Source organism: Dipodomys merriami, unplaced genomic scaffold, assembly GCF_024711535.1.
Source record: "Dipodomys merriami isolate MVZ:Mamm:240054 unplaced genomic scaffold, mDipMer1.0.p SCAF_25, whole genome shotgun sequence".
Classification (NCBI taxonomy): Eukaryota; Metazoa; Chordata; class Mammalia; order Rodentia; family Heteromyidae; genus Dipodomys; species Dipodomys merriami.
In genome coordinates this window covers 3559993-3580448 of record NW_027203937.1, presented here as the reverse complement: position 1 = coordinate 3580448, position 20456 = coordinate 3559993, and the positions used below count along the sequence as shown (strand labels likewise).

Genomic DNA, 20456 nt, shown 5'->3' with positions numbered 1-20456 from the left:
TTAGAAAGAATTCCTGCCTGGTGCTGGTGGCTCACCCTTGTAATCCCAGCTACTCTGAGGCTGAGATCTGAGGATCACCATTGGAAGCCAGCCCTGGCAGGAAACTCCATGAGATTCTTTCTTATCTCTAGCAAACTACTCAAAACAAAACAAAACCCAAAAAGGCTGGAAGTGGTACTATGGCTCAAATGGTAGAGCACTCACTTTGAAGCTTAGGGACAGTGTCCATGCTCAGGGTTCAAGCCCCAGGACTGGCAAAAAAAAAAAAAAGGAAAAAGAAGAAAAAACAAAGAATTCCCTTATTTTTAGGAATCATTATTGCCGGAGTTGTTGTTATACATTCATATATTCATTCTAGAAATACTTACTGAATGTCATATCAGAACAGTTTTAGTCACTAGAGTTTTTAGCAAATGTGAAACATGTAGAGTGGTCTAAAATCAATAACATTGTCTTAAAATTGTTAAGAGATAAATTCTGTAATATACATATGGTTTATCATATTTGAAGTCACACAACAGATTTTAGATTGCTTAGCCATTCACTACAATCTTGAGAAAGTAATTCACACCCTCTAAATATTAGTTCTTCCATTTTCAATAAAAGTACCTTGATAGTATATCTTAAAACTGAAGGGAACACATTATAAAATATGCCAATATATAGAAAGTGTAAGCCCAGAGCCTAATAAACAAGTAATTGCTTATCAAATGTTCATTATGGTAATGATAACAGTAATGAGACCACTTACATTGTCCCAAATTATTAAATTAAACTGTAGTAATCTCCAAAGTTTGGCTGCCTAGAATACAAAATCTGATGAACTCTTCATTTTGCTTAGATTGAAGAAGGCTATCTGATCCATTCATTAGGGAAGCTGAAGTAACTTTACCCTCCTCTACTCTCCATTTCTGAACTTCTGGTCAATGAAAATGTAAGCAAGGCTCAGTAAACTGCAAGTTCCCTCTTGGGAATCTTGAAGTAAAGTAAAACAGAAGCATGCTAGTGTGCATTTGCAATGAAGTTGGACATTGGGTCAAATGCAGTGATATTGGTGAAATTACGAAAAGCTGAGCTTCCTGATTCTTGGAAGTCTAAGGAGCCAGTCTACTTTCTCACCTTTTGTTTTCCAGCTACAAGTTCATTCTGATAGAGACCAATATTCTTCCAAATAGTGACACTTATTTATATTTATTTAATTTGCTTAATGGAATCAAGCTAAAATTGGATCCCAGTGATTGCAACCCAAATCATGACATGAGTCAAATTGTTATTTGGAAAAGCAACCTGTTATCAGCTGGTTATGCAAGTTCTAATTAAAGTATTCATTTTTACAATAATTAATGTCATGGCTCTAATCAGTGTTTTATGAGTTTCTTTGCCTAGCTGTAGTCCAGCCATGGCAAATTATTTAATTTTAATCCAAAGCACAACCCTGGATTAAAGATTTCCTGAGCCAGAGTATTTGAAAAAGAAAATACAGATGTTAAGTTCATTGCTCCTACGTTTTCTCTCCTGGAGCCCTGGCACCCTGGAGGCTGATTTCATAGGAGAAAACACTGTCCTGTTACCTGGGGCTATTCGGAGCTGGTGATTCAGTTGAGAGAAAGAATCTCCAGCTGAATTTTCTTTGTTTTTTTAAAAAAAATTTTTTTTTAATTGTGAGAATTCTGTACAGAGGAGTTACAATTACATGGGCAAGATAATGAGTACATTTCTTATCAAGCATTGTTGCCTCCTCTTTGTTTCCCCTTCCCATCCCTTCCCATACTCCCACCCCCACCTGATCCTCCCCCCAATCCCCACAAAAGTTGTAAAGTTCGTTTTTTGACATAACAACTTGTGCATCTCATTGTTGCAATGGGTCCACCTCTATCCCTAGTTAAACGATTTGTTTTTTTCCCCTTTCTCTCCACAAATTATACCAACATCAAATACAGTGAAAGCATGAATTATACCGTGGGGGAAGGACATACAAAGCAACAAAGAAATCATCTTATAAATATGTTAGAAACAATTTCATGAAAGAAAAAAAAACGTTTGAATACTTACCTTGGGGTTCATTCCTCTAACATCAACTTATCTGACCTTTTCTGCTTGACTCAGACATATACTAGTTATTGCAAATAAGGGAAACCATGAGATCTATGTTTCTTTGGGCCTGGCTAACTTCACTTAACATAATTTTCTTTGTTTGCTGAAGGAATTTAATTAAATATTGCCTGATAGTGTATAAGGAAACCTTGTTCATATCTACTTCTCTGCCTTCTCTCAAATCACCAAGAAACATGGAAGGGAGGAAGAATGGCAAAATGGAATCTGAAAGAAGGAACTGCAAAAGTCAGGATCCAAGGGAGCCCTTACTGCAGAAAACTTGCCAAGTGCCTGTGAGACAATTAATTAAAACAACAGTTTTGCTTGCTAAGTCTTTCCACATGTTGGTTAACAACAGCTAACTTTCCCAGATTTTAAACCACCTCCCTTTGTGCAGTGGTTTATCGCATGTCATACATTTCCATTTTCTTCTGGGCTAGAAGCAAAGATGAACGGATCTCAGTCCCTGACTCAGCTAACAATATTTTGTTTCTCCCTCGCATTTTATTCTTTTCCTTCCCTCCTTTAGAGCTCTCCTGAAACTTTCTCTCATAAATTGATCATCTATGACAAAAGTCTCCAGCTATACTCCTAAGCAGCAGAAACCTTCTGCTCAGCCATTCCTGGGATAATGGAAGGAATTAATGATCACTTAGACCAAGGTAACTGAGACTGCCCCCATGGAAACTCTCAATCTTTGCCTTTGTTTCTCTTTTCTAGATAATGCAGAGAGAGAACACTAGAAGGGAAAGTTTGAGGTTATTAGACTTAAGTTCTTTGGAGTGTGGACTCAGTATTAATAAAGCTTGTTTTCTCCCTTGGCTACTGCTTGGGTCATGACAGTGGCATTTGATAGAATTCTTTAAGGCAAGAGCTCATGTCTGACCTCTTCTGGTAACCATAACAATGTATTAGGGCTGGGGATCTAGGAATAGATTATCATCACACATCTGCTCCAGATTCACTAAGAATATAGTCTTATCCAACACTGACTATGTCTGAACTGTGAAATCATCATGACTTTTATTATGTAGTCCATGATTATTTGAAATGAAATGAACTTAAATTTAAAATCAAAGGGACCTAATTCTTATCCCTAGATTCAAATCTTAAAAAAAAATAAAGACGTGGCAGCTGTATGAGGGACAGGTGAAAGATCTCTAGAACCAACAGTGGAAACAGCCAGGATTTCTAGCATATAGGCAAGTTGGTTTATGATCCTGGACACACTGAGAGAAGATGACTTGCTTGCAAGTAAAAATGTGCCCATGTTAGCTCCTTTCATGCTTGGGCAAAACAGAAAAGTTCATACTTATGTCCCCAGTGTTTAAATCCATGGTACTTCTGCACCATATGAAGGTGACCTATCAATGTCCTAGAACCTGTCCAAATTCTTCTTTTCTTCAGGAGTGTTGGGTAAATATAGAAACCAAGATTAAGGTTAAAGGTTATTAAGCATCAGCATTGTGCCCTCATTAATCTATAGAATAGTAGGTATGGAAGAACCATGTACTTTATTAATTTAGAGGGAATGTTGAGATTTATTAATTACAATAATAACAATAAAGAACAAACAAAAACACATTCCCAATAATAAGAAATAACCTTTAGTTTAAGGCAAGGACTAATACAACAGCTCAGAAAAACACAGATTCCAGGTAGAACTCAGAGGTAGTAGGCAGGGAGTCCCAGCAGATATTAGAGAAATAGAGCAGATGTTATGTTCCTGGCTCATGTTTAACCAGGTAGCTAAACAGTAAACTTTTAGATCCATATTTTCTTGATCATAACTTCCAAAAATGCTCTGTAAATTGAGAACATGTTTTATAGGTTAGACTAGATACAGAACTATTCCCAAGATTAGAAAGTTAGAAAGTGGCAGGGGAGTAATGCTGATAAACTCCGCTTTTATTATTTTTTCTTTTAAAAATGGTTATCTTTAAGTACTTGTACAAGGGGGTTTCAATTCAACATGTCAGTTTATAAGTGCAATGTGTCATGAGCAATGTCAGCCTTCACTATATGTCACAAGCCATGTAGCAGAGACTACATAAAATGTTTCTAATCATAAAAGAACTTTGAAATGAAATTTTATATCTTGCTAGATTTCTTTCAGATACAACATATGCTAATTACAGGATAATATGCAAAATGTTCTAACACAAAACATTAGTAGCCAAAAGAGTTTCCAGATAATCTATAAAGGTATGAAACTCTTATGATTTGCTTCTCGGTAACCAACAGGTATTTGTGACTCCCATTGGGTGAGTTTTTATATACTATTATAATATAATATAATTTTTATCTGAATTGTTTTTTTAGAATTTCTTTTAACTTCTTCTGAAGCTTTAGGATGCACAGAGAAGGATATTATACTAACAAAATACTTTTAACAATGATATAATTTATTGCATATTACTAACAGTGCCAGCAACTACATGGTATTGGCTGAGTTATATAACTTCTCCAACATTCATATAATGAAGCTGTAATCATCAGCTTTGGAAGATTGTTTGGCTTATATAAAATAAAGTAGAGAAAGCAGAAACTTTGGGATGCATTTATGTTTTTAGAATTAGAGACACCTGGGTCTGATCCATCATCAAGGCAGGAAATGGAATGAGACATTATCAGAACCTGACAGTACCGGAACTCTGGCCTTCCAGTTCCAGTCTATTGATGACTAAGGTATAATGCTAAGTGCTTCCTCAAATCCATCCCATGTTCTCTTAAGGTCTCTGTGAAGGAGGCACTTCATACCACCCAGATTTTACAGCTGAAGTGAGGAGAGTTTAAGCAATTGGTCCAATGTCATAGAGCTATTACGCTGCAGAGCTAGAAAATAAAATCAAAGGTCAAACCTTATCCAAACCCACATTGCTCTGAGGTGTTCAGCATACCCTCTTTTGATTTCTCTCAACCCACCTCTCATGAATCAGTCAATTTTTGGAACCTGTTAAGGTCCAAAGTATATTGTTTTTTTCTTGCAGTTACTATCTGAAAGGTTCATCTTAGATGCAGTTTCATTCATATCTAGCTTTGACTATTTTATGCTTCCATACTGTCTTCTAACCCTTTAGTAATTTTGCACAAGGAATTCTTCATTATTACTGCAGGTCATGAAGGTATCTGCAAAACTTCTACTTGCACACATCTGTCTGTGTGACTTCAAATTAGAAATATTTTAAGTAGAACTGTATTTTTAATGGAGAATTATTCCTATTAGAACATTTTCTAATTTCCTCTTTCTCTATTAACACTTTTTCAAACATCTAAAAAATTGGAAAGTAATCTTTGTTTCATATTCTTCACTAAGACATTTCTAAGTGTACCCCAACATTTTTCCTTATAGTAAGTAGGTTCCATAGCACTCTCAAATTCCAAGTAACTAAAATCCCATAATTTTTTTTCCTTCTTTGTATACAATGCTAATCTTCCCCTTATCCAATAAATCTGAATAGGCACTCAGATTGGTATTTTAAAATGTGATTTTTGATTACACACTTTCTTCCTATCATTAAAAAATTACATATGAGAAAAATCCAGTTGTGTGCCCCTCACAACTGTAATCCTAGCTACTCAGAAGGCTGAGATCTATAGGATTTTGGTTCCAAGCCAAATTAAACAGAAAAGTTTAACTAACTAGCAAAAAGATGGGCTGGAGGTGTGGGTCAAGCCATAGAGTACAAGTTGTGAGAAAAAAACAAAGCAAGCTCAGGGCATTTAGTTTAAGCCTAGATTCCAGGAAAACAATAACAACAAGAAAAAACAAAACATAAATCATGGTCTAGCATGCACACTTCTAATTTTTTTTCTTTTCCCAACTTTAATGATCAGCTTTATCTATTACTATTGGATACATCTACTCTGATTGAACTTATTTATCCTCTATTACTTGATGGGCCTTATGCTTGCTTGTTTTCTTTTTTTCTTTAAATTGTGTGGCTTGAACTTAGGGCCTGGACTCTATCCCTGAACTCTTTCATTCAAGGCTAGTGCTCTGCCACTTTGAGCTACAGCTCCACATCTGGTTTTCTTGTTGTTAACTGGAGTTTATGAGTCTCACAGACTGCTTTTGACTGTGGTCCTCAGATCTCAGCCTCCTGAGTAGCTAGAATTACATGCGTGAGCCACCAGTGCCTCTCTGTTTTCTCAACTTTGGTCTTTAATAAGCTTAGTGTTACTAAGTTTGGAATAACTACTTTGCCTCTAATTTTCTTCTCATAATCAGCACTCAACTAAAATGCTAACTATATCATTAAGCATTGAGTACCCAAGACACATTATTCTCTTCATTCCTTATATTTACTGCCCTTCAGCCCCATTTTATTTATTTTTTACTTGTCATGTATAATCTAATATTAAAGTAATCCGAGATAAATTCTAAAATACCTAAAGAGATCAAATGTTCAGCAGTGATCGCATCCTACCACATAACTCATAAAACTAGCTTAGGATCTTGCTTCATGTATATTTTTAAAAGTGATAACTTGAGAAATAAAATACTATAGAAGTGTCATAAATAACATCATACAAAATCACTCAATGAAAAGAAATCAAGTGCCATTTAGGTTATATGTAGTGTCTGTTCTAATACTTATAATGCCTCAAACTAAGCAGGGAAATATTTTGGAAGCCACAGCTCAAATACCCTGGATAAACTCCAAAAATAAATTGAATTGAGAGGGCAAGTGGGAGTCACCATGGTAACAGATAGATTTTCTAATTCTTGTAGTCATTTGGTGTTGACTGGAATTTACACATCCTGCAAAAAGCCTGGGAATTGTTGCCCATTGGGAATAATCGGAAGGTAGCAAGTCAAGATAATTAACAACTTTCAAGTATCCAATAGCTTAACATAATAGATTACTTATTATTCACACAACAGTTCTTAGGCCAATCATAAATCTTTCAAGTGATTCAGGCAACCAACTTTTTCTTGCATATGACTTTGATATCCACACATTCTTATCTTACGGTCACCTGGCTATAGAAAGGAGAACGGAAACCCAGTATAATCTATGAATTTTTAGACAGCAGGCCTATAAATGACACATATCACTTAACTATATCAAGTTAGATTTGCAATTGACATTTTCTTAAGGACTCAGGGAAATGAAATTAACTTGTTGAGCACCTAAACTACCTTTTGGCCACATCATGACCTGAGTACCTAACAGGAGTGATATCTGAATCTGAGGACTATTCTATTAGAAAGAATAACCATTGAAGAAAACGCTTGGCCTAGGTTTATTATTAGTGGTAAAATTACTATAACATAAAAATTAATAATCAGATCTTCCTAAATAGGATTTCATCATAGAGCCTTGCTTAATACTTAAGTAGGTTGTGTTGTATTAGTTCTCAAATATTGAAACTGTGTGTCAAGTTAATCAAAGGCTTGGCTGCAGCTTTTGTCTTTCATTCTATCCCTATTTCTTCCCATTGCCCTTTTGTTCTATTATAAGTTAGCTTGATGGCCTTTATGACATTCTTGATGGTTCTTTATATTTAAGGTATGTTATTTTGTGCAAATGTCTGTATCTGAATTCTTTTATCTAAGATGAGAGATTAATATCTTTATTAAATAAATGTTACATACAAGTAAATAATAAAAGACATATGTCATAATTCGTGGAAGCTTTAATCAACTGAAAAATAACTCCAACCAGAACAAACAGTGGATGCATCTTATTTTTGATCCAATCTGCTGTCCTTCTTCAGATTGGAGAATTGAATCCATTAATATTTAGAATTATTATAGAGAAATGTCTCATGTTTCCTGACATTTTCTTGATTTCCTATATTTTGTTTTTTCCCTCTTGCTATGTTTACTAAATTGACCTAGTGATTTTTGTCTGATGTTTTTTTGACTTTGATTGTTTTCTTCAGATTTTACTTGTCCCTTTAGAATGCTTTGTAGTGCTGGTTTAGTGATAATGAATTCCTTTAATTTTTGTTTGTCATCGAAAGTTTTGGTTTCACCATCTAATATAAATGATACTTCACTGGGTAGACCAGTTTGGGCTGGCAGGTGTTAATCTCCAGTGCTTGGATTATACCATTCCAGGCTCTTTTTGCATTGAGGGTTTGTGTGGAGAGATCTGCAGTGATTCTGATTTTCTTTCCATTGTAATATAGCTCCTTCTTTAATTCTGTGACATTTAAAATCAGTTCCTTGCTATTCATATCTGATGTTTTTACTATGATGTGTCTAGAAGTGTTGCTTCTTGGATCCAGTCTACTGGGGGTTCTATATGCTTCTGTTAAGCAGGTGAGATTTTTCTCTCTTAAGAGTGGGGAAGTTCTCAGCTATTACTTTACTGAATAGGTTCTCAACACCTTTACAAATAAATTCTTCCCCTCATCCATCCCAATTATATGTAGATTTGATTTCTTAGCTAAGTCACCAATTTCTGGACTTCTCTTTGGTAGGTTTTGAGTGTTTTTTTCCATACTTTTGACTTTTTGCTCTAGAGCCTCTGTTTTATCCTCGAATTCTGAAGTTCTATATTTCAATTCACTTATTCTGTAACCTATGGATTCCACTGTGGTTTGCATCGTGGACACTGAATCTTTTATGGTTCCAAGATCAGTTCTCATAGTGTCCATTTCACCTTTTAATGAAGTGTATAGTGTGTCTATTTTTCTCTCCATATTGTTCTCCGAGTCTTGGATTTTCTTTGTCATTTCTTCTTTGTGCTTTTGAAGTTGTTTGGCACCTCCTCTTTTGTTTAATTGACCAATTCTGTCATCATTTCTTAAATTGTTCTTTTGTCTGCCATTTCTTCTTCATTCTCACTGGAGTCACTCCCTGGATTGTTGTCGGTTATTGTATTTGGTTTGTTGTCCTGATTGATCATGAATCTTGTAATCCTCTGTTGTGATTTAGGCATTTGGGTTCAGAGATTGTCAGGGCCATGGTCCCTGCTTGATCTGTTCGCACCTGACAAGGGGGAGCCCTTGCTTGGCTTAGACTAGTTCACACTGGGTAGGCTAGCCCACACTGGGTCCCTGGGCCAGCGAACACCTGTGTGTATACCCAGCCCCGAGCTAGTTGGAGGGAGCTTAGTCAGGTCTGGAGTGGGGACTGGAAGGATCAGATTCCAATCTCTGAGATGGACATGCACTGAGCCACGCTCCGGCCACCAGACCACTCCCACCTCTGGGCTCCAACCACCCCTCAACCACTGGGCCACTCCGAGTCTAGACTGCTGATCCCACCACCGGACCACCCCTGCTGCTTGGCTGCTGGGCTGCTTCCACCATCAGATTGCTCCTCCCACTGAACTACTACCGGACTGCTTCCATTACCTGGCAGCTAGGCTGCTCGGCGGCTGGCTATTCCTAGTGCTCAGACATTAGGCCGCTGGTCAGCCGGGCACTCTCACAGTTCTGCTGCATTGGTTGTAGGTGAACTCGTGGTGCCATGGGAATTCTCTGGGCTTGGGTGTCGCGGTGGCTCCTCGCTGATCTCTGTGCTGTCCGGCCCAGTGTTGTGGAGGTGTCAGTGTCAGAATGTTGCAGGCTGCTGCTGCGTCCTGGAGGCCGCTTTCACACGCCGCTGGACGGGAATGGGGAGATGGGGAAGAGCTTTGCTCGATTTTCCATCTTTATGTGTACAAGTTGGGAAATTTTTTTTTTCAGTTCCCATGACTTTCTGCTTGTTTATATAGTTGTTGTCGATCTTTTGGGGAGAAGTGCATATCAGGAACCTAAATCTCTGGTTTTAGAGAAAGCTGGAGTGATTCCGTATTGTCTGGCTGCCGTCTTACCTCCTCCCGTTCTCTATTGCCTTTTCTTTCAGTCTACTATCTGTCCATTTTTGTCTATGAATATTTTAGCCAAAATTCAAGACCTCCATCAGAGGTAAGATAGCTTATGAATTAGAATGATGTGATTACTGACCAAAGATCACTTCAGCTCCAGCTCTACCTTCACATTTTCTCAGGCTATCCTGTCACTTGTTTTTCATTTTTCATTGCTTCCTGTTTTCCTTGGATGTACTGACATGACTCCTGTCCATAGACTTCCATGACTCGTACTAATAGACTTACACATTACAGCAACACTTTAACATGTGGGTAGAGAGACATATCATCCAAAACAGTAACAAAACTAAACAATACCTGAAAACAAAAAAATCCAAAATTGAAACAACACAACACAAAATATTCTAGTTTAAACCATTATTTTGCATAAACCACTAACAACTTTTTAATTTTTCAAGAGCCAAATTCAATGTAATGACCAATGAAGCTCTACCTCTTCTTCTTCTGCTAGTGCTCCTCCCCCACTTTATTCTGCTCCCCCAAATGGCCCCCAGTTGTTACATCTTTATGATTAGATTTCAACTGCGATTCCTATTTCTGGATCATCTTCTCCCATGTACACCTATGACACGCTCTCATCTTTTTTAGGACTCCATACAGTCACTTTCTCAGTAAAGTCATCCCTATATACTGTAATTAAATTACACCCTTCAGCATTCTGAATCTCATTACCCTGCTTTATTTTTCTACTATCAATGACTATCCCTTTTCTCTCTTTTTCTCTCCCTATATAATATATAGATAGATATCTATCTATATAGATTTCACTCTCTCTCCCTCTCTCTCTCTTTCAGATCATTTTTTTTCCCATTTCCTTTACCTCACAAGCCCTGGAAATCACCAATCTTCATTGCATTTATAAGCTCAACTCCTTTTTTAACTTATAGCAAAGTAAAATCATGTAGTATTTGTCTTTCTCTGTTGTTGATTTTACTTAGTATGTTAGATTCATCCATTTTGCCCCAAGTAGTAGTATTTTCTTTAAAAAAGTGGCAAATAATATTCCATTGTGTTTGTATGTATGTACATAAGTTCAAATTATTTATATGTATGCATATATGTATATACATACATAGGTGCATGTTTGTGTGTGCATATGTATCATGTAATTGTGCTTCTGTTACTATATATACATCTATACAGCTATACATACATATATAAATACACACACATATATAATTTTCTTTTTCCCTTTATCTGTGGAAAGATACTTAGCTTATTTCTACATGTTGATTACTGTAAATAATACAAAATAAAACTATATCTATTTATCTCTGTATCTCTCTCTCAATCTATATCAGGACCTTTGAGATACTGACTTCATTTTCTTGGATATACAATCAGAAGCAGGTTTTGTCAATCACAAAATAATCTTGTTTTTAATTTTTTTGAGGAATATATAGATACATCTCTATCTATCTACCTATCCATCTATCTAGAGTTTTACTGATTACTTTTGTTATGATGTTTCTCCCCCTAATGAGAACACATGCTTTAGGGAGGCAAGTAATTTGGTCTATTTTATTTAGTGCTATTACTCTAGTATCTAGAAGACAATAATACCAAGAGGCAAATAGTTGGCAGTGGCAAATAGCATTTGTTAAAGAATGAATAATTTTTCTAGCTTTAATAGTTTATTTTTTGTTCCTGACCAGAATTTAGATACCATGAAGTAGCAGATCAGCTATTTCCCTAGGATCCCACCTTTGCATTGTTCAGTGTGGCAAGGCCTTAATAATAACTTATTAATGCAAATTATCTTTTAATGGTCAAGCTCTTTCACATCATTTCCTCAGTGACCTATCTTTGAAGACTTTCTTGTCACTTCAGTGACACATCACAGCTATAGAGGACAGCAGCTTCTTTATTTCATAGCATCTGGCCTGGGTACCCGCTCTCTACAATTTTTAAAGGTTATGACACTAGCAATTACTGAAATGTCAAAACACTAGGCCAACTATGAAAAGTGTGGAAACAACCATTCTACATAGTTACCATGGCAACATGAATAAACTCATATAGCATCAGTACCAGCCAGAAAATTAAAATTAAAAATAGCTCTCTATATTGGTTCTGGGAGTGGCACTGTTACACAAGATACATGCTATCCTGAGTTGTCTCCTCAGTGTGTGCTTATGGGCGGAAGACATTGTTTAGTGGCATGTTTTTCTGTATCTGTGAACCAGAATTTGTCAGCACACATTAAACATTTGTACCTTGGATCAATGTTGTTCCGTTTCCTTAACCTTACAAGCCCTGGGAATCACCAATCTTCTTTGCCTTTATAGAGGCACCTCCTTTTAGAGACAATGTAAAAGTGCTGTATTTGTCTTTCTCTGTCTTTTATTTTGACCAGTATAATGTTAGATTAATCCATTTTGCCTCAAGTAGCAGTATTTTCATTTTTAAAAATGTGCTTTTGGCACTATATATATATATACATACGCACACATAAACATATCTGTACATAAATAAACATATTTTATATATAGATATATAATTTTCTTTTTTTTACTTGTAGAAAGATACTTACTACCTTATTTCTACATCTTGATTACTGTAAATAACAGTAAAAGTATCTATAAAAGTATCTATATTTATTTATATCTATTTATCCCTATATCTATCTCTTGATCTATTTATATCAGGCTCTTTGAGATATTGATTTCATTTTCTTGGATATATGCTCCAAAGTGGCATTGTCAATCACAAAATAGTTTTATTTTAAATTTAAAACAAATTAAAATTAAATTTTTTTTAAATTTTAAATTTCCTGAACTTTCTGTAAACAGAAATACCAACTTACCCTCCCATGGACATTATATACATGCTCACTTTGCCTCCTCACCAATATTCAGTTTTATCTTGTGTGTGTATGTGTGTGTTTGTCAGTCGTGGGGCTTGAACTCTGGGCTTGGGCACTTCCCCTCAGCTCCTTAGCTTAAGGCTAACACTCTACCACTTGAGCTATAGCAGCACTTGTGGTTTTCTGGTGGTTTATTGTAGATAAGTGTCTCAAGGACTTTCCTGTCCTGGTTGGCTTTGAACTTCAATCCTCAGATCTGAGCCTCCTGAGTAGCTAGGATTACAGGGGTGAACCACTGGTTCCCAGCTTATCTTTTTTTTTAATAACAGCCATTTAATATGAATTTGGTTGTGATTTATATTTTATTGATGACTAATGATATGGAGCACTTTTTTCTATACCTATTGGACTTTTATATAACTTCTTTTGAAAAATGTCTATTTGGGTCTTTGTTCATCAAGTTATTATTATTATTATTAGTAGTAGTATTAATATTAATACTATGGAGTTACTTAGTTCCTTATTTTATTGCTATTTTTATCAAGTAAATGGTAACCAGTATTCTCTTTGATTCCTTAAATTGCCTTTTTTACTCTTCTGATTTTTTAAATTTCCTGTGCAAAAGTTATTAGGTTAATGTCATTCCCATTTGTCTATATTTGTTTTGTAGCCTGTGCTTTTGGTGTTGTAGCTAAAAATATTATTGCCTAGACAATATGTTTATCTCTTATGTTTTCTTCTAGTAATTTTTAGGCTTCTACAGCTTATGTGTAGTCTTCAATTCATTATGAGCTGGTTGTTATTTATGCTGAAAGAACTGTTGCATTATATTGTTACTCTGCTTTGTAATGATTTGAAGTAAAAGACCCTTTGTTCCCCCAGAATGTTTCTTCCAAATATAGTCTTGGATATGGTCAGGTAATACAAGAATGATGGCATTTAGTTTGCTTAATTTGGCCCTTATAATATTGTTATAGGTTATCCACTCTCATTCAGACAATTATTTACTCTCAATAGACTGATTTGCTTTGCCCGGTTTTGTTTGAGAATATTCATGTGTTTTTATCTATAGCCAAACCACTAATGAACATTTTAATAAGTAATACTGATATCTGAATATAAAAGTCCAAAGAGTGAGTCTGAAAGTATGTTCTACCACACCCACTTGCAATCTTAGTGAGATAAATGAATCAAGGAGAATGTGAACAATTCCAGCTGGAAACTGGAGTTAGAAACTTCAATAGAAAGGGAAACGTTACCAAGCCACTAAGAACAATATATTTTGTACTTCAGTACAAAAATATTATTTGTACTTCTAGTACATTTGTCTTAAAAGCATATTGCAGTGTTAATGTGCTAAGATTTCAGTTGTTCTTCAAGTTTATTTATAATTTGTTAAGAACAGAGCTCAATACGCAGAAGTGTCCAACTGCTCTAAGTACTTAATTTTTCTTTTGTGTGGGGGCTGGGAACTTGTTAGACAGGTTATGCCTCCAGTCCTTTTTGCGTAGGTTATTTTTTTCTAGATAGGTTCTCACTTTTCCTAAGGCAAGATTTGAATCAAGATCCACCCTTTTGGGCTGGGATGTAGCTCTGTGGTAAAACACTTGCCTTGAAAGTACAGTATTATAGGTTTGACCCCCAAAAAGAAGTACCAAAAAAGAAAAAGAACCAAAAAAAAGAAAAGCCAAAAAAGAAAAGAGAAAAAAAAGAAGACCCACCCTATGCTTTGACTCAGAGTAGCTTGGATTATGTGTGTGTGCACATCTAATTTCAGTAATTCTTTTTTTTTTGGTCGGTCATAGGACTTGAACTCTGGGCTTGGGCGCTGTCCCTCAGCTCTTCAGTTTAAGGCGAGCACTCTATCACTTGAGCCACAGTGTCACTTCCGGTTTTCTAGTGGTTTATTGGAGATAAGAGTCTAACGGACTTTTCTTGCCAGGGCTGGCTTCAAACTGTGATCCTCAGAGCTTCATGCTCTGAATAACTAAGATTAAAAGTGTGAGCTGCAGATACCAGGCTTCATTGCCTTCATTTTAAGTATGAAAAAAATGCAAGATATAGGAAGACAAAATTAGTTCCTCAAATCCCATTTTGCCCTGAGTCTTAGAATTAAACTTAGATTTGCCTAGAGTTTAACCAATGTGTATTACTAAAGGAATAGAAAAGAATAGTTTAAATTTACAATTCAATTTGAGTTATATAATATTCAATGTAATTATTGGAAAATTGATGATCTCTTTTGCAACATGTTCACCTTCAAATCTTTGAACATGTCTTTGTGTTTAAATATGTTAGTATTTATTTATGTGTGTGTGCTAATACTGAGTGATAGGGCTTAAAATAAGGGCCCTGTGATCTTACTTAGCCTTTTATTCTATCATTTGATCCATGCCTCTATTTCATATTTTTTCCTTAATAATTGGAATTTGTCTTCTTGGATTGACCTTGAGCCATGAGCCAAAGATCTCAGTTTCCTGAATCCATAGGATTACAAGCATGAGTCAAGAACCACTGACAGAGATTTTTAGCATCTATTTTAAGACTTCCTCACATACATACAAAGGGTGTGAGTTCTTTGTAGGATAAATGCATTATGGATTGGCTAGTCAGAGGCTTACACCTGATTTCTCTCATTAACTATTTTCTATTTGGCCAATTTTGGGAATCAAAAAAATTTCTTTGTCATTCTTTGCTATTCTCCTTTGGATTTTTCAATAATTTTCATTATTCTTATACTTCTTAAAAGTTTTGTTTCATTTCTCATCCCAATCCATTTAGATATTTTTACTGGACAAATAAATTGTAATAAGAAATTATCAAGTGAATACTGTTAAGTGAATATATACCACCAGAAGTTGGTTCTTATATACATTTCAAAATCTTAAAATTATTAAGCTGCATTTACCCTCTAACATATTTTTTGGAGTTTACATATAATTGACTATATATTTGTATAACTGGGCTTCATTATGATGGATGCCCTAAACAGTCAATACCAACCACTTCCTGACTTCAATTTAAATTATACAGTTATGGAATATTTAAGTTGTATTTTAAATCAATCATAATAAATTAAAAATATTAAGACTACAACGTCTTCTGTAATTGTATAGCTCACTCTGTAATAAAGTTGTTTCCTAAAAACTGCCTACTATTACATTTCTCAGTCAATCTGAGTATCTTCTGTGCATTGTCCCTGCCATCCTGCCACTCACTCGAAAGCCCACTGGCACCTCTAGTAGTTTCTAGAAGTGTCACTCATGACATTAACACACAGACATCCTCCCCTAGATATCCTAAGGGCACCACAAACTTATATATACACATATCTAAAATTAACTTCATTATAACTTCCACAATCTTCCTCCAAACTTTGCTTGCCTCCTTTTTGTAACTTCAGTGTGTTATACTCATCTACCTTCTCTCCCAAGATATGTGAATGAGAAATGCCTTTTCCATTCTTCTAGCCAATAGAAGAGCAAGTATCATTAATTCTACCATTTCCACAACTTCCACTACTCCCTGAATTTTGTATTACTAAATTGTCCACTAAATCTGAAAGGTACTGCTGCTGTGTTTACTATCATTATCCATATCTTAAGTAATATAATTTCCCTAATAGTTTGGATTCAAGCTTCTCCTTCATTTATTTAGGTTAAAAAATAACCCTAAGGGGATTCAGATAAGTAATCAATCTCATCACACTAACTCTCTCACTCTTAAAAGTTTTCCTTGGGTCTCATTTAGGCAAAAAGAGCCAGACTTTTTATTCAAGTTGAAAATCATCTAATTGGTGGTTTATATTTTTCAAGTATTATCTTCTATTCACAAAACTAGTGAACTCTACTGCAACTACTTGAACAACTGTTTTCTTCCACTTAAAATGGCCCATTCAATTGTTAAATTGTCTGTGTTGTTTCCCTGGCAAAAACTTCCTCAGGGAAAAGCCACCCACTTCAAATTAACTGTCACTTCCAAGAAGCTCACATTCTGATGTTGTCTGCTCACTCCACGTTCATGTCTCTGAAACTCTACTTCTTTTGCATTTCACAACCTTTATTTTTTGCCTTCTTTAAGTTATATATCAATTTAGATATTGGACACCAATTATAACCATCCCTTTTTTCTATGTCACTATATATATACACATATATATGTGTATATATATATATATATATATATATATATAATGTCATTACTATAGGCATGTATATTTGTGTAAATGAGGGTGAAGATGGGCAGTGGTGACTCACACCTATAATCCTAAGGAGGCTCTAATCTTCTCCAGTCAACCAGCACAATGCTGGAAGGTTGGGTCAGTGTTAGAGCTCCATTTAGAACAGAAGAGTTCAAGTGCCAGTACCTGACAAAATAAACAAGAATGAGAATGAAGCAAATGGGTTCCGAAGAAGAGTAGAGTACTCAAGATAACTATGTAACCCAAGCTTTACTAAAAGTTAGTAACATCCTCTTGGGGATCCAGTGGTGGCTGCTGGGATATGCTTACTTTGAGAAAAACTTGAGCACAGTTAGGCTTTGGAACTTTGATGTGCTAATGTTTTACCCCAGTAAAAATTTAACAACCAAATTCTCACTGCATAAAAGCCTTTGGCAATCACATAGAAAAATAACTTCTTCTATACAGTCTTTCTCCACTAAACCCTCCCCCACATTCTCCCAGGAACTTTTGGCCACGAAGTATACTCCTTTCTTCTTTGTAACTTTTATAACTTCATTTCTCAATGTTTTCTCATACCAAAATAAACTCATGTCTGCATTTCATCTATTTATTCATTTTGTTTTTCCTTTGCCTTTGAGGATTGGTTGGTTGCTCATTTTTTTATTTTAATTTTTTATTTATTTTTTATTGTGAAAATACTGTACAAAGGGGTTACAATTACATGTGCAAGATAATGAGTACATAGCATTGTAGCCTCCTCCTTTGTTTCCCCTTCCGATCCCTTGCTCATTTTTTGAACCAAAAGTTACTGATAAAGTCACTTTGCAACACTAAGTGTCATTTATCCCAGAGAAAACAAGGCATATCCAAAGACTCTGAAGCAGTCACAAGCAACTGATCAACACATAAATAAATACAATTATTCATATCCTTTTACCATCATGAAAATATTTAGGGTCATTTTTCTTTATAATACCTTAAACTTCTCTGCTTTCTAAAATCTTAGCAGAATGATTTGTATTTATAGAAAATATTGCACAGATGGTTTTAGACAAACATGACCACATTACTCTGAACCTCAGGTAATTTTACAATGGCTAGACCTGTGGATTTCATTCCTGGGCCTGAAATTGTATGGCATTAAACATTCGCAGTGTATAGTGCTTAGCTGTTGTGGTTAACAAATTATAAATTAGGTTTAAGAATTATTGAAATTAAGCCGGGCACCGGTGGCTCATGCCTGTAATCCTAGCTATGGAAGAGGCTGAGATCTGAGGATCACGGTTCAAAGCCAGCCCGGGTAAGAAAAGTCAGTGAGACTCTTATCTCCAATAAGCCACTAGAAAACCTGAAGTGGTACTGTGGCTCAAGCGATAGAGCGCTGGCCTTAAGCTCCTATCTCCAATTGAACACCAAAATGCCAGATTCAAGTGGTAGAGTACTACCTTTGAGTAAAAACGCTCAGGGACAGCACCTAGGCTTTGAATTCAAGCCCCAGGGTTGGTACACACCCACCCCCACACCCACCCATCCACCCACCCCCACATACCCACGTATCCATGTTATACACACACACATGCATGCACATGAAAATAATAGCTAGGTATAATGGCCCTAGCCAGTATCCCCAGCTACTCAGGAGGCTGAGACAGAAGGATCATGTTCTTCCTGTGACTCATAGATACCCACTCTGGGCATCTTAGATTCTGCTTCAAAATCAAAATTAAACAGGGCTGGGGACATAATGCAGTGATATTATACTTGCCTAGTATGGAAAAGCTCTAGGTTTGATCCTCAATATTATGTGTACAAGTGTACACACTCTCACCCACATAGAAATATAATAATTTTACTTTCTTCTTGAGAAGAATAACAGAGGTATTACACATCAAGTGTCCATTATTATATGTCAAACACCACCTGCTTTCAGAGAAGATTCCAAGGAAGGATGAGAATGCCTTCCTTTACCACGGAAAGAATGGTATTTCAACTCAGATGGACACAAGCTGTAGCAGCAGCCTTAAAGGAAGTTGTTACATGACAGTTTCCATAGAAACAATATTTCCACAGAAATCAGAGTCCATCAAGACAAAGCAAAACCTCCAGCAAAGGAAAAGAGAAACAAGAAATCCTTTAAGAAAGAAGGCATTTCAAATACAAAGGAGTGAGGGAAGTGCATTAAAACTATTAATGAGAAATCACAGTAGCCAAAACAGATTCTTAAAATTGGAGAAATAGTTTAGTGGAAAAATGGGGAGATGTCAAATTATACTAATATATACTAGGATTACAGCTATCTAACTGTTTGCTCTTAAGTTCTTGTAAATCAAGTAATTGTAAATCAAGTCATTTGTGTATTTAATTATTTCTCAACATCTTTATGTATTAGATACATTTATTTCTATTGGAAAGTGAGAAGGTTATGATTCCTGGGCATAAATAATTCTTCAAAAATCAGATAGCTTCTAATCAAAACTGTATCCCACATTCTATTCTGCTATGGACCCCATCTTACTGAGGCATACCTTGTGTCAGCTAAAATTCCTTGGTAATTTTTAAGATTACTTTTGCTAGTAATCATGTATTTGGTAATATAAAAATACATTGGAGATGTCAAAGCTCTTTGATTTTGACTGGATGCTTATGGATGGTGAAAATGTCTAGAATATTCTTGTTTTTGCAGTAAAGTAATCACAACATGGGGGCAGATGAGCTTGGAAAAATCTCTTAAACACAGGTTGGTGAGGGGTTCTCATCCACCACCCTTCACAAACTGGATTGATTCAAATGTGAAAAATTAGCTACCAAAACTTGAACTTCTGAAACATATACCATAGTATTATTTATGCTCACACTTAGAAATGTGAAACTAAAATCTAAAAACAAAGGAACTGAATAACTATTTGAAGATTTCGGACAAGAGATGGCAAGAAATTAAGGAAGAAGCAGGAACACTCTCCCTGTGGGCGTCTGGATTTTCTGAGTTTCAGTGGCTAGCATGCAGCCATGACTCCAGTGTCCCTCTGCTATTGCACTATACAGATGGGACTGATTATATTGCTACATTTTTTGTTTAATCAAAGACATTAGATTATACTCAAAACTCACCACTTACTAGTTCCATAATTTCTGGAAAGAATGTGGTGGGAAAGAATGTGGTGGGATGAGTGTCAACAAATCTCTTATTAATTTTAATAAAACTAAATCTTTTCAGCATTTACATATATATCAGTGTCATGTTTTCCTAGCCACTTGAGTCAAATTCTTTTAGGATGTGCCAGATTTTACACTAACCACCTTCTTGCTGACAACACTAAAATGCAATTTTTGTTGTCCTGACTGTTGCCTATCCTAGACCCCAAACTTTTGAATCAGGACTAATTAGTACCCTGAATACAAAGTTTTGTTAATAGCTGACTGAGTAACTCTGCTTAAGTTATGATTCTTGAAACAACATAATGATGTATAACAAAAATCATGCTATTTCCAGGTTTATTTATGTAAGATGGAGTTGTTGAATCAGCCTTTATGTATTCTTCTA

At 35.6% G+C, this 20456-nt stretch overlaps 1 protein-coding gene across 3 annotated transcripts in view; it reads right to left on the bottom strand.

The window, feature by feature from the left end:
• Positions 1–20456, bottom strand: part of Grm5 (glutamate metabotropic receptor 5) — a 538255-nt gene that overhangs the window by 131068 nt on the left and 386731 nt on the right. The gene's annotated exons all lie outside the window — the stretch shown is intronic.